Source organism: Cetorhinus maximus, chromosome 3 (assembly GCF_964194155.1).
Source record: "Cetorhinus maximus chromosome 3, sCetMax3.hap1.1, whole genome shotgun sequence".
Classification (NCBI taxonomy): domain Eukaryota; kingdom Metazoa; phylum Chordata; class Chondrichthyes; order Lamniformes; family Cetorhinidae; genus Cetorhinus; species Cetorhinus maximus.
Genome location: NC_135881.1, coordinates 192759914 through 192786727, shown reverse-complemented (window position 1 = coordinate 192786727; position 26814 = coordinate 192759914). Strand labels below are relative to the sequence as shown.

Sequence of the window (26814 nt, the reverse complement as noted above, 5' to 3'; positions counted from 1 at the left end):
TACTCTTTTCCTTTTCAAATACCAGTACAAACTCTTGATATTCATTTTTACATTTCTAGCTAGCTTCCTCTCATACTCTAATTTCTTTCTCCTGATTACATTCCAGTCATTCTCTGCCATTCTTTCTATTCTGACCAATCATCTGACCTGCCACTCATCTTTGCGCAGTTATACACTTTTTCCTTACGCTTGATGCTTTCCTTAACTTTTTTAGTTAACCACAGATGGTGGGGCCTCCCCTTAGAGTTTTTCTTTGTAGTAGCAATATGCTTATTCTTGATATTCTGAAATATCCCCTTAAATGCCTGCCAATGCTTCTCCGTTGATCTATCCTCTAGCCTAGTAATCAGTTCACTTCAGATAGCTCAACTTTCATGCCCACATTGTTGCCCTTATTTAAGTTTAAAATATTAGTTTTGGACCTGGATGCAAAATTCAATCATATTGTGGTCACTGCTGCCTAGGGATGCCTTTACTGAGGTCATTAATTAATCCCGTCACACTACACAATACCAAATCTAATATAACCTGCTCTCTGGTTGGTTCCAGAATGTGCTGCTCTAAGAAACTATCTCAAAAACATTCTAAGAACTCCTCATCTAGGCTACTATTGCTAATCTGATTTTTTAAGTTTATATGTAGATTAAAATCACCCATGATTATTGCCATCCCTTTATCACAAGCATCCAATATTTCTTCTTGAATACATTGTCCTACATTGTGGTTATTGTTAGGGGGCCTGTAGACTACTCCTACTAGTGACTTTTTTCCCCTACTATTCCTCGTCTCCACTCAAACCCTCCAAGATAACTGCACTCATCTAATTCTAGCCTCTCATGCATCACGATTTTAATTGCTCCACCATTGGTGACCATGCCTTCTGTTTACTAGGTCATAAGATCTGTAATTACCTTCCTATACCTCTCCACCTCTCTATCTCAATTTCCTCCTTTAAGACGCTCTTTAAAACCTATCTACATACACATTAGGAGCAGGAGTAGGCTATTTGGCCCCCCGACCCTGCTTTCCCATTCAATAAGATCATGGCTGATCTGATTATGATCTCAACTCTACGTTCTGCTACCCCCGATAACCTTTGACTTTCTTGTTAGTCAAGAATCTCTCTAACTCTCTACCTTAAAAATATTCATTGACCCTGCCTCCACTGCTCTGTGGGGGAAAGAACCCTCTGAGAGAAAAAAAATCTTCTCAACTCTGTCTTAAATGGGGGACCCCCTTATTTTTAAATAGTTTGAACGTGCTTTTTGTCATCTGTCTCTTAATGTGACTTGGAGACATATTTTGATTTATAATGGTCCATTATGTTAAAAGCCCTATTTAAATATAAGTTATTGCTGTATTAACATAGTTTTGAGGCTGTTAGCACCAGTGAAAAGACATTAAATATTGTCCCCTTTAAATTTAGGACTTTTATTCTAAATTCCCTATAACATCAGGTCCTTCCACAAGTTGATGGTTTCAAATTCTCAGCCCAAGCTAATAAAGGAAGACAGCTGTTGTCACCATTCAGAACAAATTACAAAGTGTAATGATTCCACTTTGAAAGTTGGCATTATTTAGAGCTTAATTTGTCACACATGTAACGTGTTCCAACAATTGCTCGATTATAATAATTTGTTCATTTAGCAAGGTTACCTGGAAAAAGATCAAAGCATTTTGCTTGACCTTCTGTTTGATATTTATTCATATGGATCATTAAAGTCAGTTTTTATTATCAATTTAAAATCTTGCAAAAAACTTGTTATCAAAGGAGAAATGGTGGAGGAATATTAGGCTGGAGAAAACTGGTAAATTTGGAGAAAACCAATAAAGAATGGTTTTATTTTGAATATCTTTCCAATTTAGTAGAATAACCCATTGAGTTGAAAACAAATGGTGTCACACTAAATGACAACCCAAAACGTATCACATATGTGGGTGGCGGGTTCACTTCCTTGAAGAGCAGTAGACACCCAGATGGGTTTTTACAGCAGTCTGGCAGCTTTCATGCTCCTTTTCTGGTGCCGCCCATAAGGTACTGTATATACTCATGTACAAGTGTTAAAGAGCGGTGACCAGAACTGAACACAATACTCTAGTTGTGACATACCTAGAGTTTTATAAAGGTTCAACGTAACTTCCTTGTTTTTGTACTCAACACCTCTATTTATGAAGCCCAAGATCCCATGTGCTTTGCTAAGAGAGGCACTATTGGGTAACACCTGCGTGAATATTTATTTCACCTGTCCACCTCATTAAAGTGAAGCTGACTTTGGTGATGGTCAACTTATGCAAATTGTTCAATTAATAGCTGCGGGGTCTGCATTGTGAGGTGGCATTTGTCTGCCTCATTCAGTGATTTACTTTGCTTGATCCTGGTGGATAGACTGGGCTAAATTATCAGTGATGTTGGTGGGTTTGCAGGAGCTGTGATTCAATGGAATCGCTTGCTCTCGGACTGCCGTGACTAGAAGATGTCGTTAGTCTGCAATCTCCATGGTTTCTTCTTCTGGCCACACCTCTTCAGAATCCCATTTCCCATTTCTCCATCTGTAGGATCTGCCCACACTTAACTGCAATGTTGGGCAGTATGCCACCAAAATGCACAACATTCTTGGCGGCCTGAATTGCAGGTTTGCTCACTGAGGATGTGGGTACTGCTCCTGTTTCTCTTCCTCCTTCACCAACCAGACAGGGTTTGCCAGAATGACTCACAATGCTGAATGGGACTCACTTGTTCGAGTCCGGAAACACTAAAAACTGCCAGGCAAATTCTCTGTACTTCAGAGTATACCCCTTAGCAATAGCCAATGCTTATTTTAACATGCATTGAATGATGCAGCAAACTGCAGTAAGTATCCCTTTAAATATTTCGGGTTTACTTCCTCTAATGCTGCTTTCCTGATCTTGGGCAGGTCCTCCACTGAATGACTGTACTGACTTTCCCTGTGAAAATTGCAACAGACAGGATTGGCTTTCTGCTTTTCCTCTGTGGTAATCTCATTCGCTACAAAATAAAATCTGAGGCGCTCTACACACTGGCTCCAGCCTTCCATAGTCGCTTCATAAGGATCGATTCTGCCGAAGAGTGGCATGACTGGTGAGTAGTCTTTTCTTTTTCTTAAGGTTTGATGTACTTATGGTGACAAGGCGAGGTGCAGCATCAGAGCTATTTTACCCTCGTCACCGAATGTAATGCCTGGACGGAGTGGACGGGTTTCAACAGGAAACGGATAAACTTTATTATAGAGAGCTTTTCAGGTGCAACATGCTCAATTAGGACTCTCATCAGGAAGCCGCACCCACTCGCAGTTGGGGCTCATTGGTTGGAGCCTCCCAGAACATCACATGACCCCTGATAGACAGCAGGAGAGGCTATACCTTCAGTTACTACAGTGTGGGTGCCATTGAAATACAGAGTCACCGTCTGTACAACCTGAAGGGAGTGCCACTGGCACTGAACACCAATCCTTCACCCCCAGGAGGGCAGAGGAGTGATGCAAGGAGTTTCAAACCCTCATCAGGGCAGGCAAGACACACTGCATACCTCTTCCATTTTGGGGAAGCGCTGGCAGAGTGGTATTGTCACTGGACTAGTATCCCAGAGACCCAGAGAAATGCTCTGAGGACCTGGGTTCAAATCCCACCACAGCAGATGGTGAAATTTGAATTCAATAAAAGTCTGATGATGACCATGAAACCATTGCTGATTGTTGTAAAAAACCATCTGGTTCACTAATATCCTTTAGGGAAGGAAATCTGCCATTCTTACCTGGTCAGGCCTACTTGTGACTCCAGACCTACAATAATGTGGTTGACTCTTAAAATGCCCTCTGAACAAGAGCAATTAGGGATGGGCAATAAATGCTGGTCTAGCCAGCAACACCCACATCCCATGAAGGAATGAAAAAAAAAGCCCTGGGCATCCTCATGCTCTTTAACTTCTTAAAGCAACATTTCCAAAACTCAGATTTCTATCTTATGCCATGGCTATACAGATGCCCTAAACACAACAGTGTCCAACCCCTAAGCCCATTCCTCCACCCTCACAGCCACATCTATCACTTCACCTGTCCCTTGCCGAAGGGGAATGGTTGAAATGTACCATCCACTGCACCCAGTGCATTTAAACATGCTCTCTAAATTCACCAGGATGTTGGTACTGTGGGCACACCGAGTGCTTAAATTGCTTTGACGTGCCTGGGCAGCTTCTGCATTCATGTCATCTTAGGAAGAACATCCAGAAAGACGAAAGAAAGAACATTTATAATAAGCAAAATACAGGACAGATATGATAAGAACAGTTTCCGCAACATGAAGCTGCTATGTGTGCCTTGTATCCTTTATTGTAATATCCTTGCCTCAACTTTGTGCCCTTCTTTAAGTCATACAGTGTCCTTAAGGTGGCCAGCACTCATACGAAGATCTAAGACCTCTACTGTCCCCTGTTTATGGTGCAGCTGCTCCTGAAAGAACATACCATCAAGAGCAGATAAAGGAATCTACACAAGCAGGGGTAGCAGGTGACATCAGATTCTGGAGGTTGTTAGTTTCATATTAGAAAAGGATATCATTAGATGGAGAGAAAACTGTAAATCTGTAAATGTCATCAGCAACACTTGTTTCATCTGGTGCCAGTAGGAATAAAGAGATGAAAATGATGACTTGGTTCTGACTGTCCTGATTGCACCACTGTTGCAAACACCACCATTCTGAGTCCTGCAAGGCTCAACACCACCTACTCGAGGCCAACAAGGAATCGGCAATAAATGTTCATCTTGCTAATAACACTCACATCCCCAGAATGAATAAAAACAATGGCCTGTTGTATTCCGTAACAACATTGTGTAAATATTTAAATAGGACTCCTATCACAGTTATCGTACGATGCCACATTCGACTACAAGTTCAACACTCTGAATTATTGATGAAATGCTGCCTACGTACATGGTTAAGCCTGGTGTTTCCAAATTTAGAGGGGCAAGGTAGAGTGGAATCGGAATAATCAAAAATTGAACCACGATATACACAGCAAAGCTCGCACATTCAGTGTATGTGACATGGTATTCACGTGCAACTTTGGAACCTTGTTGGATTCTTGGAAGTATTGTCTCACAGACTGGTCCATCTTCTTTCCAAGCACAAATGGAAGATAGAGTTGTTCATAAGCATGTAGATCAGATTTGTGATAGAGAGACATTCCAACAACCAACTATTCCACCTGTGATTAACGTCAAACTGTCAGTTCCTGAGGTGACAGATTGACCTAGAATAGACATGCCCAATATTTCTGTAAAGTTTCCAAACCCAGCACTGCCTCTTTCTAAGATATGTCTCATGTTGCAGTTCCAGATCATGTCAATCTTGTTGATCCTGTTGAGGAACCTCAAGTGGTAGAGCTATGTCACTCTAGCTGTATAAGGAGAGCACCTCAGATCTTTAATCACCTGAGGTTGTGTATATGTATATGTTTTTGGATATTCAAATGTTTCCCTGTAAATAGAAATTGTAAAAAAAACTAAAAGGGGAGGAAATATTTCAATGGCACCCACACTGTAGTAACTGAAGATATAGCCTCTCCTGCTGTCTATCAGGGGTCATGTGATGTTCTGGGAGGCTCCGACAAATGAGCCTTAAGTGCGGGCAATCCAGGAGGTGGGGCTTCCTGACGAGAGTCCTGATTGAGCATGTAGCATCTGAAAAGCTCTCTGTAACAAAGTTGATCTGTTTCGTGTTGAAAACTGTCTGCTCTGTCCAGTCACTACACACACCTAGGGTCCTTCCTTCATCTGACTTGGTGCAATGCTCTCCTCCCATCTTTGCACAGATGCGACTCTAATATTCACATTTCTCTCCAAGTGTAATAAAATTATTGGTGAGACATGAAGTGATGTAACTTGAGAGAGAAATGCAGTGTTCCTGTCTCATTCTCCCAGTTTCTCCTCTCTGTCACGTCTTTTCTGATGATGCTGCCTTCCACAACAGCGCTTCTGATATGTCTTCCTTTTTCTTCAACCAAGGATCCCCTCACTGCTGTTGTCAAGGCCCTCAACTGTGTCTGACCCATTTCCTGCATTTCAGCCCTCACCCACTTCCCCTCCCTCCCAGAACCATGATAGGGTTCCCCTTGTCCTTACTTTCCACCCCTGCATCTTCTGCATTCACAGGATCATCCTTTGCCATTTCTGCCAACTCCAGCATGACGCCATCACCAAACACATCTTCCCCTCCCTTCTCCTGTCAGCATTCAGAAGGGACCATTCACTCTGCGACACACTGCCCCACTCCTCTCTCACATCCAACATCTTATCCCTTTCCCACAACACCTTCCTATGCAAGCACAGGAGATGTAACGCCTGCCCCTTTATATCCTCTCTCCTCGCTATCCAAAGCTCTATCACTCCTTCCAGGTGAAGCAGCAATTTATTTGTACTTCTTTCAATTTAGTCTACTGTATTCGCTGCTCACAATCTGGTCTTCTTTACATTGGGGAGACCAAATGCAGATTGGGTGACTGCTTTGTGGAATATTTCCATTTAGTCTGCAAGCATGACCCCAACCTTCTGGTTGCTTAATTGCCATTTCAATTCACCACCTTTCTCTCCTGCTGACATTTCTGTCCTCGGCCTGCTGCACGGTTCCTGTAAAGCCCAACGCAAGCTTGAGGAACAGCACCTCATCTTCTGATTAGGTGTTTAACAGCCTTTTGGACTCAACATTGAGTTTAACAACATCAGACTATGAACTCTGTCCTCCATTTTGCATTTCTTTCCCCTAGCACTAGTCTGTATCTTGTCCTCATATTTTGCTTTCAAACAGCGCTGACCTGTATTCTGCTATTCACACCTACTCTGGACCAGTACTTTGTTCCTTCACTGCCATCATTACCATTCCCCTTGCCTTTTGTTCCATGACATCTTTCTCATTTAACATCGTCACACTCAAACCTATGCCTGACCTTCCCTTTTGTTTCACCTGATCCTCCTCCTTTTTCAACAGCATAAAACCCATCACGTCTCTACCAGCTCCAAACAGTCATATTGACCCTGAAACCCAACTCTGTTTCTCTCTTCACAGATGCTGCCAGACCTGCTGAGTTTTCCCAGCACTCTCTGTTTTTATTATAGCGTTCCTGTCTCACCTTCTTGACACCCCACCACCCCCCCCCGAACCCAGTGTTCTGACAAATAGCACAGGCTGAGCAATGCTTTTAAATAGCTGTACAGAAATTTCTGCAGGTTGCACCATTTGTTGAACCAATTATTACACTAGTGGCTGTGCAATTGAATAAGCACAGGGAACTTGCACCAGAGCCCCATAACAGATGTAACACTTTGGGCCATAACCTGTGAGCTCCAGAGCAGTGTAATTGTGGGATACCCCAAAGATGCACTGGGGAACCACCCATCCCGCCAGAAATTCCCAGGTAACGATTACATGGCAATTGCCTGGGAATTTCAAACCTCCGATGGGCAATTGCCCCGCAATGGGAACCATCCAAAAATCCCAGGCACGACTCCCGACTCCTGAGCCCCACTGCACCAGGCCTGACTCCCAACCTTCCCCTGTCCCAGGCACAACATCCGAAACCGGACCTCTCCCCTCAGGCCTGACTCCCGATTCCCTATCACCGACCTCCCGCCACCCCCCCAGCCCCGAGGCTTGACTCACTCCCCCCACACCAAGTGCCCGACTCCCAATCCTGCCCTCCCCAGGCCTGACACCTCCTGACCTCCTGCTGCGCCTCCCCCAGACCCGACCCCTGACTCCCGGCCTCCCACCTCGCCCCCTGCCCGACATCCTGATCCTCCTGCCTCCACAGGGCACAACTTTCGGCCTACCCCCCACTTGGTGGGCCCACCTCCCATCCTCCCCACCTCCCAGCCCAACCCTTCCCTCCCTCCCCCCACCCCCCTCATGTGTGGTTTAGTTACCAGCCCTCGACAGTAGGCCCCGGGAGCGCGCTGCACTGCACGGATCTCACCCAGCCTGAGTCAGAAGGTCGGGCGAGACAGGATCGCCTGGATTTCCAAGTAAATAATTTTGAGCGGAGTGACAATCCAACTCAATTGCCAGTCCATTGGAAGTTACGGTCTGTTGTTTTTAAAACTTCAGCAACAGTGTAACCACATAGCTCCAAACAAGTACATTTCGGAGGCAAAATGTTACTTCTTAATGTTATGACAACCAGTGAAACAACAATTTCAGGAATCACAGAGATAATGAATTCCCTCCATTATTGTAAAAGATTGCATTTTGACTGCTGTCTGAGATCTGCAGTTTCAGGTCTGAAACCACCAGGGTATGGGATTGGACAGTCAGCCCTGCAAATTGCTTTGATCTGTAATTGACCCTGTTCACATACCATCTTCAGGGGCAAATGATTTGCAGAGACGCTAAAGACAGTGAGCGAATACACTGTAAAAAATTTGTGTGCGCTGGAATCTTTCTGTTTGAAGCGGGCGTACATGCAAAGGTTTGGAAGGCTGTTTCATTGCAGGACAGGTATACGATATCTATAATCTATGATAGCAGTGACCTTTCAATGCATGATAGACAAGGGCACATTTGGGGAGGGTGTTGGGAAGATGTGGACAAGAGTCTAAATACAATGGGTACATTTCCAAGTTAAAAAAAAATCTCTTGTGCGAAAGTTCTCAGAGGAGGCATTAGATTTTCCAGGCTTACCCCATTTCACTTGATGGTCACAAAAAGTTAGTATGCAAGTACAACAAGTAATTAGGAAGGCAAATGGAATGCTGTTGCTTATTGCAAGGGGAATGGAATATAAATGTGGGGAAGTTTTATTGCAGCTGTACAGGGGCTTGGTGAGATCACACCTAGAACACTGTGTACAGTTTTGGACTCCTTATTTGAAAAAGGACATAATTGCCTTAGATGCAGTTCAGAGAAGGGTCACTTGACTCATTCCTGGCATGAAGGGCTTATCTTATAAAGAAAGGTTGAGCAGGTTGAGTCTATACCCATTGGAGTTGAGAAGAATGACAGGTGATCTTATTGAAACAAATAAGATCCTGAGTGGACTGGATAAGGTGGATACTGGAAGGAGGTTTCATCTGATGGCAGAGACTAGAACTAGGGGACACAGTTTAAGAATAAGAGATCTCCCAATAAAGACAGGGATGAGGAGAATTTTTTTCTCTGAGGGTTATTAGTTTGTAAAATTCTCTTCCCCAGAGAGCAGTGGAGGCTGGATCATTCAATTTATTCAAGGCTGAGTTAGATAGATTTTCGGTAGATGTGTCAAGGGTTAAGGGAGACAGGCAGGACAGTGGAGTTGAGATCAGAACAGATCAGCCATGACCTTATCAAATGCTGAATCAGGCTCGAAGGACCAAAATGGCTTAATCCTGCCCCTAAGTCCTATGTTCCTATGTTCTGGTCTGGATGCAATCTTCCTTCAGGAGGCATTCCTGATGAGATGTCTTTCCAGGCAAAGATGTAGGGAATGCAGCTGACCACTTTGATCTTTGAAATCTTAACCAGTCTACACTGTAGAACACCCCAAAGTCTACCCAGGCACCTCAAACTATGTTTTAATCTTCCAAAGGTGCGCCTGATGATTACTTAGATGAATATAAACATCCCATTGCACCTTGTTCAGCTGGTGTTCTAAGATACTGCGAAAGCGTCATGGAATATCACACTGGGGAGAGACTTGTTTCGCTAAGAAATCACCATGAGGCCTGTCTTTGTGCGGAATGACATGCTGTTCTGTAATGAAGATATTGGGCGGAATTTTACAGCCCCTTTCCCGCCGGCAGGATATTCCGGTCCTGCTGAAGTCAATGGATTTTTGAACCGCTCGCCACATTTTACAGCCCCCCCTGCCACAACGGGGCCACAGATTTTTACCCCTTGTGACAACTGTCTGGAAAGCATTGGTTTGTATAATCTGGTGCGTATGGAATCCTTTATAATGATGGAGGCATTGGTATGGACCATGTAAGGGCCATGTTAATCTATCTTGCTACTGCCAGTTGTTCATGGTGAAGGAGTGAAGCCATTTGCTTGAGGGGCTGAAATATCCACCATTTGCTTTATACATCTCTGTACTGTGAATTGACTAGTATTGATAATGTCACCAATGACATCTTGGAATGACCTGGAGGCACAGAAGATAAGGGCTGTTAAGTTGAGCCAGTGCATCTGGTGCTGTCGGATCTATCCTGCAACCATTCATAGATCCTCCAGTTGTTCCAAAAACACAAATATCTAATGTTCCCATTACATTATGAATGCACCTGGAATGGAGATTGCTTCTGGTGGGTGTGGGGAGCAGGATGTGATGTGTCCCAAAATAAGTGGAGTGAAAATAAAGAGAAATGGAGATAATTTTGTAAAAGGGAGCACTGCACTGTCAGTGCGACTGTCTAAACTGAGGTCCTGTCTTCCCTCTCAAGGGGATGTAAAATCCTCCTCCTCCTTCAGGTACCATGCCCTAAGAGGGCATTGGCATCCATAGAATTGGTCCATGGTTAAGCTTGGCTTAACTGCAGTGGTTCTGCTATTGCCTGACCAGGAAACTCTCCCAATCTTTGTTGCCTGCCATCAGGCACATTGGAGGAGTCTACAGCCTGATAATCAACCTGTTTGGCCACATTAGGCATGTACCTTCCTTGGCCATTGAGTCCTGAAGTGGGACTTGAACCCAGGGCTTTTGGCCCAGAGGTTGGGACACAACCCACTGTGCCATAAAACCCCCTTAGATGTAAAGTATCCTACCTAATATTTGAAGAAGAGCAGGGGGATCTCCCGATGTCTTGCTGGCCAACATTGATTATACAACCAACACCAAAACAGATTACATCGCTGTTTGTGGACGCTTGCTATGTACAGACTGGCTATTGTGTTTCTTACACTGTAATAGTGACCTTCAAATAAACACTTCATTGGCTGTAAAGCGCTTTGGGATACCCCAAGGTCATGAACGGTGTTTTCAAATGTAAGTCTTTCTTTTTAAAATATACATAAAATAAAAAACAATAGTGGTGGAGGATTTTGAAGCATTTTAATTATAACGTGGGATTCAAGTGCACAAACTGCAAGAAACAATGACTCTTTATTCCACTGGTATCAGATCTTTATAAACACACATGGAAGAGCTTAGCTCAGAGAAACAGATTATTTACAATGGACATTCACGGCTGATGCTCCAGATCCACCTTGCTCCGGATCTCTGACCAGAGTTCAGTTGGTGGAGCTCCTATGGCTAATGTTCTGTGACCACGTGACCTAGATTATCTTGTCTCCCAGACACAAAAGGGATCTTCCACTCCTCATGTCCTCTCGAGCTCAGGGATACTGTCCAGGCAGTCAGCCTAGGTCCCATTAGCGGTTCGCCGCTTCACTGCTGCTTCCCATTTCTCTGGTCACTATCAGAGGCTTCAGTCTGCCCTATTTGTGGCTTTAATTTCTCAACACTGTGAATCAGCAGAGTCTCGGACTTCTGCTCCTGCTCCTTGCTGTTCCCTGCTCTTATTTCTGCCTCTGAGGTTTCTGGCCTCTCTTCCTTCCTCAGTCTGTGCTCCAGGCTTCAGGTTCCACCCTTTCTGCTTCAGCCTACATTCTAGGCTTCAGACTCCATCTCCTTTGCTTCAGCCCTCACTCTGGGCTTCAGGTTCAGCCCCAGCCTGCCAAGGGCATCATTTCTTGTCCTGAGGGGTGCCCACAGCGCCGAATGAGTTCCCTGCCTGGCGTCCACTCAGGCCACGACCTCTGCTGCCGGGTCCCAGTGCCCCGCAGGGAATGCCCTGTAGTGGGCGGGGCCTTGAATGCAGCCCTGTGCTGGCATTGAAAGTTGGGACTCCAAGAACCTGCTTGTCTCCCACTACATAATATTATATGCTTCCTTAAATGGAGATGGATCACATATGGGTGGTTTCAAAACAAAGTGGCTAACAACATATGGGCTGGGGGAGTCTACAACATGTTCCATTCCTCACCCTGGCATTGAATACCAACTATCTTGAATAAAATGGGAACAGTGAGCAAATTGTGAGTAGATGTGCTCTTAGCAATTCATACATCAATCTTCAATTTGTATGAGTGAATAGCTAGAAACTATCATACAGTATTTTGTTCTCTATAGTTTATAGAAGTGAACTTTTTCAAGTGAGCAGTCCTTCATAATTTTCTTGTATTTTTCAGGGGAGGAGGAAGATACAATGTTGACTAACAACATATAAGGCCTTGCTTCGATTTGCCCTATCTGTGGCCTTGACTCTTTGACACTGATTCACCAGTCTTGAACTTCTGCTCCTGCTCCTTGGTGCTGCCCTGTTCTCTCTCTCTGTCTCTCTCCCTCTCCCTCCCTGAGGCTTCTGGCCTCCCCACTTTCCTCAGCTCATGTTCTGGGCTTCAGGCTCCGTCCCTTCTGCTTCAATATTAAGCGATGTTCCAACGGACATTCAGTAATACTTACTTCTCATGCAGAGAGCAGAAACTATAATAAGTGAGTGCCAGATGTAAGTGACTTCCTTTCTGTATATATGATATCATATATAATGAATAATGGAAATTAACTATTCCTTTATATACAGCAAAAAGAAAGACTTGCAATGTAACCTACACATACAGCCTTCACCTCCACATTGACTCTTTTATTCTATTACTGTATTGTTGACGTAGCCTGGGTCTTTCCCTGAGGTTGTCATCTCTCTCTACTGAGTAGATACATTTCACCCAGGCCAAGGCCACCAGGGGAAAGGACGGTTGTCATCCCTGCAGCACCAAAAAAGGTCATTCCTTTTCTACATGGCTACAGCAACATACCATTCCATGACCCTATCTGTGAATTTTTAAATTTGCTGTCTTGTGCAATATCCTCCAGCTTCACTTTCTATGCCTTTATATTTATTTTTCTCCAGCACTTTATTTTTATTTCAGATTTCCAGCATCGACTGTATTTTGCTTTTATTTTGACCTTGAGTTCTGATTGGTAAGGTCTGTGATGCAAACTCTAACCAAATAAACTCATCCATAGAAAAAAGTAAATCAGCAGCATTTCAATTGGCTGTCATTTAAATTCCGTGATTTCATGTAGACGATGTGTTAATGCATTTGCTGACCAGAACTTGTTGATAGACAGGTCCCTAAATCATCACATTGTCCTGTCATTACAAACGCATCAGTGACAATTATTTTCTCTTCAGTATTTTTGATCCATGTTCCTTTTTATCATTTGTTGTTGAGGAGGGTACGATTGTTTTGAAACAGCAGCAGAAACATCTGCAGAAATAAACTGGGCTAAACTCTTGGATAATGCTGGTCCCTGCCCCACCCTCATATTTAGATGAAATTATTCTGTATCTGTATGGAATATCTGTTTTATAGAGCTGTTCACCAAATAAAGTTTGCTTCGATTTTTCTTAATGTTGGGGAAGGCCTGGAATTAATTGGAGCCCAACCTGCTTCAGTCCAAGTTCGTTTAATTGTGAAGATGAAGATGCTCTAGGAAATTCATGTCACTATTCCCAGCTGATCTTGCCATTGCAGGAAAATCTAGGCTATTGTACAGTAAGGATATAAAATTCTTGTAGAGTTGAGTCTGGGCACCATTATATACCATACCCAGTGCAAAACCGAAGTGTTACACTGTTTGGTGCACTTGAAAGTCAGATCTGGAGCTGTCCCCTGAATTTGAATGGCACTTTTGTGTTGCTGCATATCAAGGATGTCTCAGATTAATGGAACTTGATACCTTTGTAACATATGTCCAAATACACTCAGTGGTCCCAATACAGAGGAGCACCTAACCCAAAACATTAGGCAAAAACAATTTTTTTCTTGTCACTTCAGGCTTTCAATAAAGGAACGAGGAAGTAGTAAGGATCAAAATGGAAAAGGGTTGCACCAAGTGTAAAAATATCTGTTTTTGGACTACGTCCATGTTAGTGTAATGCAAAAACTTGCTGTTTGACTTTGACAAGCCAATAATTCAATCACCTGAAATAATTACACCTTAACTGATAGTTTCAAGTAGGGAAGAAGTGTGGGAAAGTTAATTAGACATGAGGTGTGTCCAAATCCTTTGGATTTATTTTGATCAATGTGCTGGAGAATGGTAATTATACTTCTATAGAATTTTTGAATGCATGCATTTGGTTTGCATTTATTCCAATCTTGGCACCACTAAAGTGTCCAAAAAGAATTGAAGGGGGTGTGGTGGTGGGGACATTTATTATACATACTGCAGTTTAATCAATTACATTAATACATAGACTTTATCAAGCACTTTGCCACCATTGCATTTTTTACTCTGACCACAATATCACAATGTTTCCTGCAGAACTTGAACTAAATAAAAATCATGTAGACAACTACATGTACAAAAATAAAAATGCATTCAGACAAAAGAGAAAGCTATTGTAAACCACAGACTCCAGACTCGTAACTCCTCAAGAATCAATGTGCGTAATGTTTCTCATTAATTCCGACAACTACACCCATTTATCGTGCAGTCACCCTGTTATTAGGTCAAACTTTCAATAATATAGTCTTACTCTACGCAAATGATGGATTACGTAATGATATCAAGTAATCTTGTTTACGTAGCTATGCACGTTTTTACATATTTTTGTTACTGACTCAACATCTCTTCAGCATAGCACAATGTATCAAGTAAACTATGTTTCAATTTAGATTCTGTATATTATAAAGGGAAACATATATAAAGTTTCAAAGATGAAGAATACTTTTAAGTTTGGATTGTTACCTAATTTCTTTTTCCGATATCATTACCGTCCTTTCAGAAGTTGAGGATTGGCCTCTTTATGGCCTCAACTACTACAAATAGTGTTGACAATGTTCCTGAAGGTGACGTGATGACCATCAGTCTGACTGATTGTAATTGGGTCTATGCCTATAGTTATTAGTAAAGGGGCAGAACTGTCCAAAAGCCCATTTTGAAATATCTGGTATAGGAAAGAAGAATGAGATTTCCTCGAAATAAGTTATGCCATTTTTGCCCTTTAAATGAGCTATGCTTCTTTGGCCTCTTAAAAAAGTGCACTGCAGGGGGACGTATATGAATGTTTTGTGAGTCTGCTCATTTCATTGCCACTGAAGCAGTCATTGGTGTAAAACTCAAGTAAATACATGTAAATAACAGGAAATCACTGTGCAGCCTTTAAGAAAGCAAGGCTCGCATTTATATAACACTTTTCATGACACTATAGGAATGTCCCACAGTGCTTCGCAGACAAGTAAGTAAATCTGAAGTGCAGTAACTGTTGTAACGTAGGAAACACCGTAACCAATTTTCACAGAGTAAGCTCCCAGGAAAAGCAATATGATAATGACCAGGTTATTTGTTTTTGTGATGTTGATTGAGGGATAAATACTGACCAAGACAACCAGGGAGAACTACCCTTCTTCTTTGAAATAATGCTGCAGGATTGTTTATGTTTACCTTACAGAGCAATTGGGGCCTCAGTTTAATTTCTTACGCAAAAGACGGCACTTCAAATTATGTAGCACTCTCTCAGTATTGCAAAGAAGTGTCACCCTAGACTTTTGTGCTCAAGTCTCTGGAATGGAACTTGGACCCACAACGTGCTAACTAAAAGGCAAGAGTGCTACCAATGGATCCACAGCTGATAGTTCAATCTACCCTTGTCAGCAGCTGCTTGAGGGTGAAACAGGTAAAGAGGAACAGTGGTTGGTTCTTTTACTTCACTGACTATTAACTTCCAGTCATATGGTAGCAATATATTTAATATGCTAGAACAGAATTATGAGTAGGCAGACTCCATCTCTACCCCAGGCCAGCAGGTGAGAGAAGAACAATGCAGAACTTCACAGATTTAGACCACCAAGCCCTTCTCAAGGAAATTGAAGGCAGGAGGTGCAGGTGGCTCTGTGCCTTCCAGAAATACACCTCATGCGACTTGGTGGGAGAATGACAGGGGCATTAAATGCTAATGCCCCCTTTTCAGGTTTCAGAACAGTGCCAGATAAAGATCAACAACCTTACCAGAACTGACAGCAATGCTTTCTCTAGTGCAACTAACGATGGGCTATAAATACAGGCCTTGCTGGCCCATATCACTACAATGAAGGGAGAAAGAAAGCGCAACAAACCTCTCCATTTCTTCCTTGCTCACGTTGGGCACAAGTACCCTCTTCACCCTCTTAAAGCAACATTTCCACAATGAATTCTGACCATTCCATTCTGGTTAAGGGTGGCCCTAACTTGACATGTTGCTCTATGGGTTTCCCAGCTCCCCTCCCAGCGATAACTGAGGCACAATTATAAAATTGCTTTCCTCCACTTTAGCAGCTTTATACCTCTAAATACTTTGCTTCACCTTGCCCAGGCCACTTAGCACACACTCTTCAACTGTTAGTCTTGCCCACTTCAATCTATCTTTTTACAGGACAAATTGGCACACCATGCACTCCAAAAGCAGGCCAACAGAGTGGATAGCTGTATCTTTAAATCCCTTCCTCCCTTCAAGAAAAAGGCCATGGAGCTTGTGAACACTTACTTGGTTCTTACCAGCACCAAATTGGTAACTGAGTACCTAAAATGTTGCTCTGGCATCCCTCTGAAGCAGTGTTCCCTTCCCATCACCCATTCTTACCTTCTACCTTCATTTCCTGAAGAGGAGAGCACAGGATGAGGAAGATAATAATGAGGGAGAAGCGGGGAGCTTCCTTGTGGCGGAAAGTGATAATGGTGAGGAAGTGAGGATAAGGACCAGCCTGCTCACCAACAGCAGCTGCTTCATCCTGTCCTGACTTCCTTTGTGCCAATCGTTTCCAACCTACCACCTGTAGCACTTGCTCCCTCCTTCCAAGATATCAGCTCAGAGACTTTCAACTGGTTGGGGAATTAGATAGCGGTAGTGCTTTTGTGGCACCGGGTGATTGATGAACATGGGGAAACTGGAGGAATAAGGAATGGATGCCCCTTTCTCAGCAGACGAGATGGCTGAAAATGGCTTTGGAGTTGTGAGACCAAAACTCATCATGCTCAAGGGAAAGACAGGATATCTGGAAAATATCTTACCATCGCTGAGCTTTGAGCTGAACCTCTGAGGATATATGGCAGTTAACACGTGCGACCCTTGAGTTTATAGCTATCCTTAGCACCAGTATCACAGAACTTTGTCTTCCTTAAGGGCATCAGTGGAGGGAATAGCAGCTTCATTGGAAGCTTCAGCAGGTCTCCAGCTAGGAAGTGAGCAGGCAACAGTTCATGCCTCCACCTCCACAGAAATAATAGAGGGAAGCTCGGAACACAGCCTGAATCATGACTTTCAGACTGTGGTGATTACTGTGTCTCAGGGCTTTCAGCATCCAATAGCTGCCTTTAGACCAGCCGCCTTGCTGACAATAAGGCTACACAGCCAGGGCCCAGTGGTGTGGTGGTGGCTTGTGACCACATACCTGATACTGTTGTGTCTCAAGTTAGCAGTTGGCAACATTTGCCTGGTCCCTGGCCTTGCCCATCAGGGCATCATAGCTGCGGACCATGGTCGGTAAGATTCGACTGCCCCGGGAACAAGCTCCAGCAATTCAGCCAGCAGGTGTTCTGTGCTACAAGCAAACTGTCATGAGACAAGAACCAACTCAGCCCCATGAGCCCTTTGTAGAGCATAGGCAACCAAATACCTCCCTGGATCCTGGTCCTCAGATTGCAGCTTAGGAGCAGGAGAAGAGTAAAAAAAGCACATGTGGACATCCAGGAGAAGCATGATGTTGATATAATGCAGGTTGATTGTATCTTTATTGAAATAAATGTAATAAAATGGAATATGCTTTGTTATTGATAGAGTCATATAGGGAAGGGCGTATTCTGTGGTGCTGGCATATTCACTCTGCTGATGGTGATTCACACAGTCATGTTGGGACAAAGAGGGCTGATAATAGGCCAGGTAGTAATTTGAGGGAATGTCCCCTTATTTGAAAGTCGGGGAGATTAGAGGTGAGATTATGGTGTCAAAGGTTGACTTTGCTCCATTGAAGACAAGGCTTCAGTATTGGGGGTGGGCTCTGAAATCTATTTCAGTTAATGCTGCCTATGTCTCCTTTGTTCCATTGTGTGCTTCTCTTTTCTCCTCCATGGACGCACCAGAATAAGCACAGTGTAGTAACTGTAGCTTTAAGGAATGTAGTAACTGTAGCTTTAAGTATTGTGTAGTATCACGTGACAGTGTGAATAAATCAGCCCTAAGCATGGGAAACCTTAAGGGTGGAGTTTTTGACTAGTTGTGAATCTTATTGGAAGCATGTTGCTGCTGTTAAAGCCCTGTAAGTAAAGATCACTTTTTCTTAGGAGAAACCGGTCTGGAAAATCAAGTCTATAACAACTGGCAAAAAAGATAGATTGGCTCCGGCACTGTTCATCATCCAGTGAATGTAAGCATCTTGTTTTAAACAGAAGAAAGGGAAAATATACTCACCAAGTATGCCACTTTTTGGCAGGATCGACCCCTTTGGCTCATCCACAGAGGATTGGAGTCAATATACAAAATGCCTCGGTTTCTTTTTCCAAGCAAACAAAATAACGGTGGAGGAAAAAGGAAAGCAATCCTCCTAAGTGTCTGTGGGAGTAAAACTAATAATTTCACCCATAGTTTGACAGCCCCGAATGCTCCTGATTCTAAGACCTACAGCGAATTGGTAGACCTCGTAAAGGGTCATTTTCAACACAAACCCTTTATAATCATGCAGAGGTTCAAATTTAATTCGAGAGTAAGAGCCCTGGAGGAGACCATAGCAACATACGTAGCGAAGTTGAAACAGCTAACTGAATATTGTGACTGGGGAGACCCTAAATGTTATGGTAAGGGATCGTTTGGTCTGCGGTGTGCACGATGATGATACTCAATGACAGTTATTAGCTGAAGTAAATATCAATTTTAAAAGAGCATTTGAAATAGCAGGTTACGATGGAAAGCACCAAGCAGGATTCGCAGGCCTTACAGGGTGTACAAAATGGCACCGTCTCCCAATTGGGTCAGGAACAAACTGCTGGGCATGGCGCCAAAACCAGGGAGTCAGCCACGAAGCGGGAGACAGTCCCTCCTACCCGAAAATTTTAAAAACATACAGGAGACAGCTCAGTGGCAAATCTGAAAATGACTTGTTACTGATGTGGAAGTAACCATATTCCTGAAGCTTGCCATTTTAAAGAGGTGGAGTGCCATTAATGTTATAAAAGAGGGCACATTCTGAAGCAATGTAAAGATTGAGACAGGTTCCCAGGCAGCAAACTAAACTGACCGAAGTACGTAATGTGGAAGAACCAGAAACCACTAATTCCAATGTTTATCCTCTATTTAATGTGAAAGTAGGGAAAACAGAGCTAATTATTGTTACTCTGCAGGTCAATGGAAAACCTTTGATTATGGAAGTGGATACTAATGAGATAACGAGCTCACATTCGAATATTTAAACAAGAGTACTCAACAATTGAATATGGGGCAGATTTCAGCCAAATTGAAGATGTATACTGGTGAAGCACATACAATTGAAAGGTATTACCACTCTACTTGTTTATTACTAGCACCAGGTAGCACAGTTCCCTTTGATTGTAGTGGAAACTCTTTCGAGTTATCAACAGTCACAGATTGCAACTCTTTCGAGTACAATCACAGTTCTTGGTTTCCGGGAGTGGGACATGAACCCACAACCCTCTGATTCAAAGGCGAGGGTGCTATGAACTAAGCTACAGCTGACACCTCTTGATTCTAGTGGAAACTCTTTCGAGTTATCAACAGTCACAGATTGCAACTCTTTCGAGTACAATCACAGTTCTTGGTTTCCAGGAGTGGGACATGAACCCAGAACCCTCTGATTCAAAGGCGAGGGTGCTATGAACTGAGCCACAGCTGACACCTCTTGATTGTAGTGGAAGGTGAAGGGCCAAGCCTTCTAGGTCGTAATTGGTTGAGGGAAATTAACCTTGATTGGCCATTGCGATTTCAAAAGGAAGCAGAAAGAGTTCCTGAGTTGGAAAAGGAACAAGGCAAGGTACTTCAGAAAGAGCCTGGAGAGTCAAAGGACCTTAACAGGATGTGAAAGGAGTGTGTCCAGAGGACACCTGTCTGGAAAATCAAATCTACAACACACAGAAGTTGATGGTCTTACTCTGTGACAAAAGGGCCCAATTGTCCATAAACACAATGGCAAAAACATCTATAATTCTTTCAAAAGCATTTTTCAGCTTTTTGCATTTAGTATCTCCAGACTCATCTCTGTTAGTGATCCCTGCCACTTGTCCCGGCAGCTGCTAAACTTCATAAACTCAGTCTAAGTAAGCTAGAGTACATTAACAGTGTAAACCTAGGAAACCCACAGTTCCAAAGCCAATTTGGTCTCACTTTGACATGTCCAAATGAGGCCAGTGGGGAGTCGGCATGTGAATTGCACACAGGATAAAATGGCATGAGGAAACTTGGGGGAAGATCTCTAAAGGGCAGAAGGAGGAAACATCCTCTTCCCAAATTTTCTTGCTTCAAAATCTTCCTGTGTTAAAAATGGTGAAAACAGCATTCACTCCCACAATCTTTAATTATTAAAAAGTCCCTAAAATAATTTACTAAATGATACATGTGTTGCAAGGCAAGTTTTTTGTGCACTGTCACCACTCGCAATAGACGATTCCACCTGTATATCATGTTCTTATGCACAGATGTTCACGAGCACAGGCGCCAATTTTTGAGGTGATTTCAATTTCTACATATTTTAAATCAAATTTTTAGTATAGTTGAGTTTTATAACTTTCCACTAGAGTGAAGGTTCAAGGTACCAGGTGAAAGCTGACTAACTTTGAGAGAAGCACCGAGTTAAAGATTTGAAAATGTAGAATTTATTTGCAAATTCATACTAACTCAAACCCAGAAGAGATTTGTACGGAAAATCCCTGCATCCATATTTTGTCTCAACCAATAGTAATGGCTCTTGTTCTGTGATTTTCACATCACTATATTTATCAATAGTTGAGGTGACCAAATATTTGCCATTGTTTTCTGAGGGTCTGGAATCTGTTTCTTTTATGATAGGCAAAGGATTGAAAGATTGGTGCCGTGCTGCTTAAGAAAAGATCCCTGAAAACTGGGAATTCCTATCTAGCCACAGATTGAGAAATCACCTTCAATATTGACAAGCATTGTTCCTCCTCAAATAAACACACCATCAAGAAGGAAAAAAGAGCAATGCAATTTCTTAAGACCATTTATTAGAGTCTTCTAGGAATGGTTTATTTGGTGAATTGAGGCATAATGCTGAATTCTCTTCCTGTTGGTTGGTTAGCCATTCCCTTTGGGCCCCACCACAAATTCTGTTCCTTAGCTATCGACTCCATCCTTCTCCCTGGCAACTGCCTAGCTGAACCAGACAGCTCATCACAAATATGGTGTCATATTTGACCTTGAGATGAGCCCCCGACCACATATCTGTGCCATCATTAAGACTGTCTATTCCCATCTCCAAAACATCACCTGACTCCTCCCCTGCCTCAGCTCATCAGCTGCCGAAAGCCTCATACGTTCTTTTATTCCTTCTGGACTTGACTATTTTAATGCACTCCTGGCCCACGTCCCACAATCTGCCCTCTGTAAGTTTGAGGTAATCCAAAATTCTGCTACCACACCAGGTCCCTTTCACCCATCACCTCCATGGTCGCTGACCTACATTGGCTTCCAGTCAAGCAATGCTTCAAGTTTTAAATTCTCATCCTGTTTTCAAATCGCTCTTAGCCCTCTCCCCTCCCATATCTCTGTAATCTCCTCCAGCCCATAAATCTTCGAGGTATCTGCACTCCTCTAATTCTGGGCTCTTGAGCACCTCTGATTTTAATTGCTCCACCGTTGGTGGTCATGCCTTCATTTGTCTCAACCCTAAATTCTGGAATTCCCTCCTTAAACCTCCCTGCCTCTCTACATCTCTTTCCACATTCAACATGCTCCTTAAAAACTACCTCTTTGTCCAAATATTTGGTCACCTTTTTTCTTTATTCATTCATGGGATGTGCACTTCGCTGGCTGGGCCAGCATTTATTGCCCATCCCTAGTTGCCCTTGGGAAAGTGGTGGTGAGCTGCCTTCTTGAACCGCTGCAGTCCATATGGTATAGGTACACTCACTGTGCTGTCCTAATATCTCATTATCTAATATCTCATCACGTCATTGTCTAGTTTACTGTCAAATTTTATTTGGTAACTCTCCTGTGAAGTGCCTTGAGAAATTTTACTATAATAAAGGTGCTATATCAACTGTAAGCTGCTGTTGTTATCTATGGAAATCTTATTGAAATCATGAATCATGCCTGCAGGGGAAAGCCCTGATCACCATTTCGTCATCTAAATACATGCCTTTGAATAATGAAGGACTGACTTGCTGAGTGTCCTGGCAGCTTCTTGGGTATCAGGAAGTGAATTTCTTGGTAAGGTAATTGGAATTGTATTGCTACAGACAAGAGGGAGGTTTAATTTAAACAGCCCTAATTTCTCCTTTCATCACCCGCCCGTAAACAGGAAGGTGTTTTTGATTTGCTTCCCCCTTTATAAGTGGTGGTGTATTTCCCAAACCTTCAGTTTTGGTGGATCCAATTTCTACGAATAGCCCCGCAAATACTCAAGATAGGGTAAACTCAAAGGGTTAGTTTATTTGCACACTCTCAACCTGCAGGAGGAGGGTCGCAATGTTGCCTCCTGTGTGCTCATACAGTAAAGAGGGATCGAGGGAAATAAAAACATTTGCAGGGTAAAGACCACAGGGAAAATAAATATTGTTTCACATGAGTTCCAGGGTCCCGAAGCAAAGTCCAATGAGGTATTCCTTCACAGAGGTCAGCGGGTTGAAAACCAATGCTGGTTAATTCAATTTTCCAGTGGTGTTGACTTCACAGGATGAGTTAAGCATTTCATAGATGCACCAGTAGAAACAGTGTAGATGGGAGCCAGGTATTCAAACCTGGGCAGAGCTCCTTTTCTATCAGGCTGCTTGTAGGATGGTAAAGTGGCAGACTGATTTGCAGTTCCATGAAGCAATATTACTGGTCCCACAAACTGGAGATCCATGTCACATGACTCCCACCTCTCCACATTGACTTTGACAAAGGGTGTGTATCCCTTGTCTGGGTCCCTGAGATGGTTAACTGTCTCAACCATTAAGAATTGAAAGGAAGGTTTTGGGACCCTTTGTCTTAGCAGATGAGTAGACTCCAATTGGCCAGCCTGGGTTATGGAATGCAGATAGCCTTTGTACAGATCTCTTTGAATTTGATCTGTGCAGCCCACTAGGTTGTCATTAATATCTCTTCAGAGATAACAAGGTGCAAGTGTCTTTAATACTGCCAGGTAGTTCCTTTTGTTTGAGGGTCACAGACAGACTTAGCTTCAATCATTTTAAAAGGTCTTTGTCTAGTTTTTAAAATTTTAGAAATAGCCATCAGGATATCTCTATCTATTTTATAAAAATATACAGTGTGAAGTCTTAGTCCCCTCACAGTATACTAACTGCATGTTAATTAGAATTTTCCTGTTGATAAGATTGAAGGGGTTGTCAATCAGGCCTTTGAGTGACACATGCATTCCACTAGTTGTTCCTTGCACCAGCTAGCCTGTCAAACTGTCAAAGCTCTTTCTCTTTGATTGCCTGCTTCCATTGGGAAGAATATAGATTTTGCCACGTCCTGAATAAAGCATCATTCAACCTCCTCATTAAATGGTGAGCAGCTGCCTGACAAATGTGGCAAAGGTCACCTGCTGCTGCCTGGAAGGATTCAGTCAAAAAGAACTTCAAGGCAGCAGAAACTTGACTGGAGGAAGTTGGCTACCAACCTACAGTTGACATCTTCCTTCAATAGTCTCTGGAGAGGAGTGTAGCTTTCTGAGGCACTAAAGTGGGACCTTCTTGATCCTGGAGAATGGGTGTGAACACTTAGGGAAGAGGTGCCATCTGTGAAGCATGACTTTAAGACTGGGAGCTTTACAGAAGTGTAATTCTGGTGAAGTTTTTTTTTGTTGGAGCTTTTAGATGATAGCCTCTAAGAATGCATGTTACTTCATTTCATATATCAAACCTGCTCCCAAATGAGTGAACATTCAGAGGAAAATTCAACACACACACACTAGCAAGTTCCCAGGTTCGATCTGTAGTCCCCACTAAATTAAATCATCTAAGTTGCAGTGGCATGGAAGATGTTACTGTTTAGTTTTTTATGTCTGGGGGAGCAGTTATAGTTTGATGTAGAGGTTAACAATTCATTAAAGGGCTTCAGCTGATGCAGTGTGAATGGCTGTGATGCCACCAGGAATGGATCTCCTAGGGCAGGAGTTCAGTATATGGGTGATAGTCCGACTTGGATGGCCACAGAAAACAATTTAAGCTGTTCATCATGTTCCACTTGTGGAACAAGTGGCCACATCTCCCCAGGCCCATCCTCAAGTGGTTGAGGCTTGTCCAGATTTTCCGTGGAAGGTTGAAACCTGGGACTTCACCACTCGGTCAGTTACCAGGTTATAGTTGGCAATGTTTGCAGTCAACCAGGAGGTGTGCCATGGAGCGGCGGGGCTGTTGTCACTTTGTTGGGCGTGGAGTGTGTTCCAGTGGGAGTTACAGAATTTCAGATGAGTGTGTGCTTTTTAGGTCCTGTGTCAGTGGGAGTGCTTTGTAGCTGTCAGCTGATAGTGTTCTTTGAGGAGGATGTTTCCCCTGCCAACATAAGAAGGTTCAATATGCACCAGCACAGGAAGCCACTCAAGCTGTGTTGGTCTCAGCATCCCAGAAATCATCTTCATGGCTTCCAGGAGATGGTTACCTACCACGTTTGTGTGGCCACTCCAGAGCCAGATTGAGCAGCAGCACTCTGCTTTTGGGTAGAGCAGGGTGAGTGAAGCACTGTGTAGTGTGTTGGCTTTGCAGCCCCAGGTGGTACAAGCCAGCTTCTGCATGAGATTCATTCTTGTCTTGGTCTTGTCTCTGGTGTTCTGGAGGTGGTGCTGGTAGGTCAATGTACGGTCAGGAGTGATGCCAAGATATTTTAGCAATGGGTCGTGGGTGAGTGGTCAGTCACAGAACTGGATATGAAGTTCTTCCCTGGCCTTTGAGTTGTTTACGCGGAAGGTTGAAATGACAGTCTTGCCAGTGTTGGTTGAAGTCTTCATTTTCTGAAGTAGGCTTCCAGGAAACATAGATTTTCAGTGAGTGATTTCTCAATGTCCTGAAGTTCTTTAGCTTGGAAAGCCAAAGCCAAGTTGTCAGCATATGTGAAGAGTCATAATTTTGTGTGAGGGAGGTCACTGGTATGTATGTTGAAGAGAGCTGGTGCGAGGGCTGATCCCTGTTGATTATGTGTGGGTGCATGTTACAGTTATCAATGATCATTACAAATAACAACTCAGACCACTACTTCTGGTCGTTCTGGCATTGGGTGAGAATGAGATCTGGTTTTGCTCTAATCTTCCCTCTCCACCACACACTGGATGAATATATTTAGTATCAGTATTCACACATGAGAAATAGCCACATGAACAAAGGAGCACAGATTAGACAGTGACTATTGAACTATACCACAGCACGAGACATTGCCTTCAGGACGACTTTACATTTGGGAGGATAGAAGAAGCACTTGGGAATCGGGATTATATAGATCCAAACAAGTAGAAATCTGATCCAAATTTAGAATTTGAGGCGCAACTGTCATACTTTGTGCTGCTGGTGAGAGATTTGCTCTCTCAAGCACATTGTAAATTCAGGAGTGCGTGGCCCAATTATTTTCTGATTATTTAAAATAATAGTTGGAAAGGTACACATTGCATGTGCTGAATTTCAAATCCATGCTCCCGATGGAGACTCCTTACCAACAATGCAAAGTCAGAAACCTAATTATTGTGTACCTTAATTTTTTTCATTATGTAAAAATTCTGATTCCTTTGGAAAATTTCTTTGGCCCTTACGAGTATCTGATGGCGTGCAAACTGAGTGTTGTAAAATTGCCAAAATATTCATGAGGTTGTACTTCAGTTTATTACCCAAATCCTGAAGGATAAACAACTATATAATTCTCATAGTTAATCATTCAAGCATATAAGCATATGTGCGTGATGACCACAAACTAACTTAGACTTGTGTCTAATAGGGTACAATGTAAACATCTTTGCAAACAAAAGTGAGTCAGCAAGATCCTTTCTTGTCTCGTTATGTTGAATAATCAACCACATAACCTGGGAGGGAAGAATATAGCAACTAATTGCCACTTACATCACTCTAATTGAATTGCCAATGTTACACAATACAATTCTGTTCATACATTGTAAGCAGGGATAAGCCACCAGCTGAGTATTATATGCTATTCAACTCTATGACATTATTATTAACGCTTTTCTAAATTGTGTTCCTTTCTTACCACAAGCCATGGTGTGGCAATCTGGGATAACTATGCAAAATCAGCTTTAAGTCTGTGAGGCTTTTGGAAACTAATCTATCTAAATCCAATAACAGTTATGCCCCCATTCCAGCCATGCCACTAGTATTCTACAATGCCTCCTGGTGGCCACTGATCTGGTTGGAAAGCAAATCTAATGGTTTCAATGGGTCAGTGAAGGTCTGTGTAATGCTGATGTACAAGCCAACCTAATCCTTTCAAGGTTGGATGAAGCAGCTCTCTCCTGTCACCTCTTTGGCAGAAGTCTGAGCAACTGCTAAAACACGCAGACTGCCCTATGAACACTGTTCAGATAATCTCAACTGCAGATGCACTTGGAGCTATCAGATGTTCTTGGATGGGCTAAAAAGCTGCAAAGTCATCCAACATATAGTTGGTAGATTCCTGCAAACAA

The 26814-nt window shown here is 42.9% G+C and overlaps 1 long non-coding RNA gene across 1 annotated transcript in view; it reads left to right on the top strand.

The window, feature by feature from the left end:
- Positions 1-26814, top strand: part of LOC144679128 (uncharacterized) — a 48973-nt gene that overhangs the window by 4240 nt on the left and 17919 nt on the right. The window contains exons 2-4 of the long non-coding RNA XR_013576253.1: positions 2916-3100; positions 15441-15665; positions 19358-19508. This is a non-coding gene — a long non-coding RNA (uncharacterized LOC144679128). The remainder of the gene's footprint in view (positions 1-2915; positions 3101-15440; positions 15666-19357; positions 19509-26814) is intronic.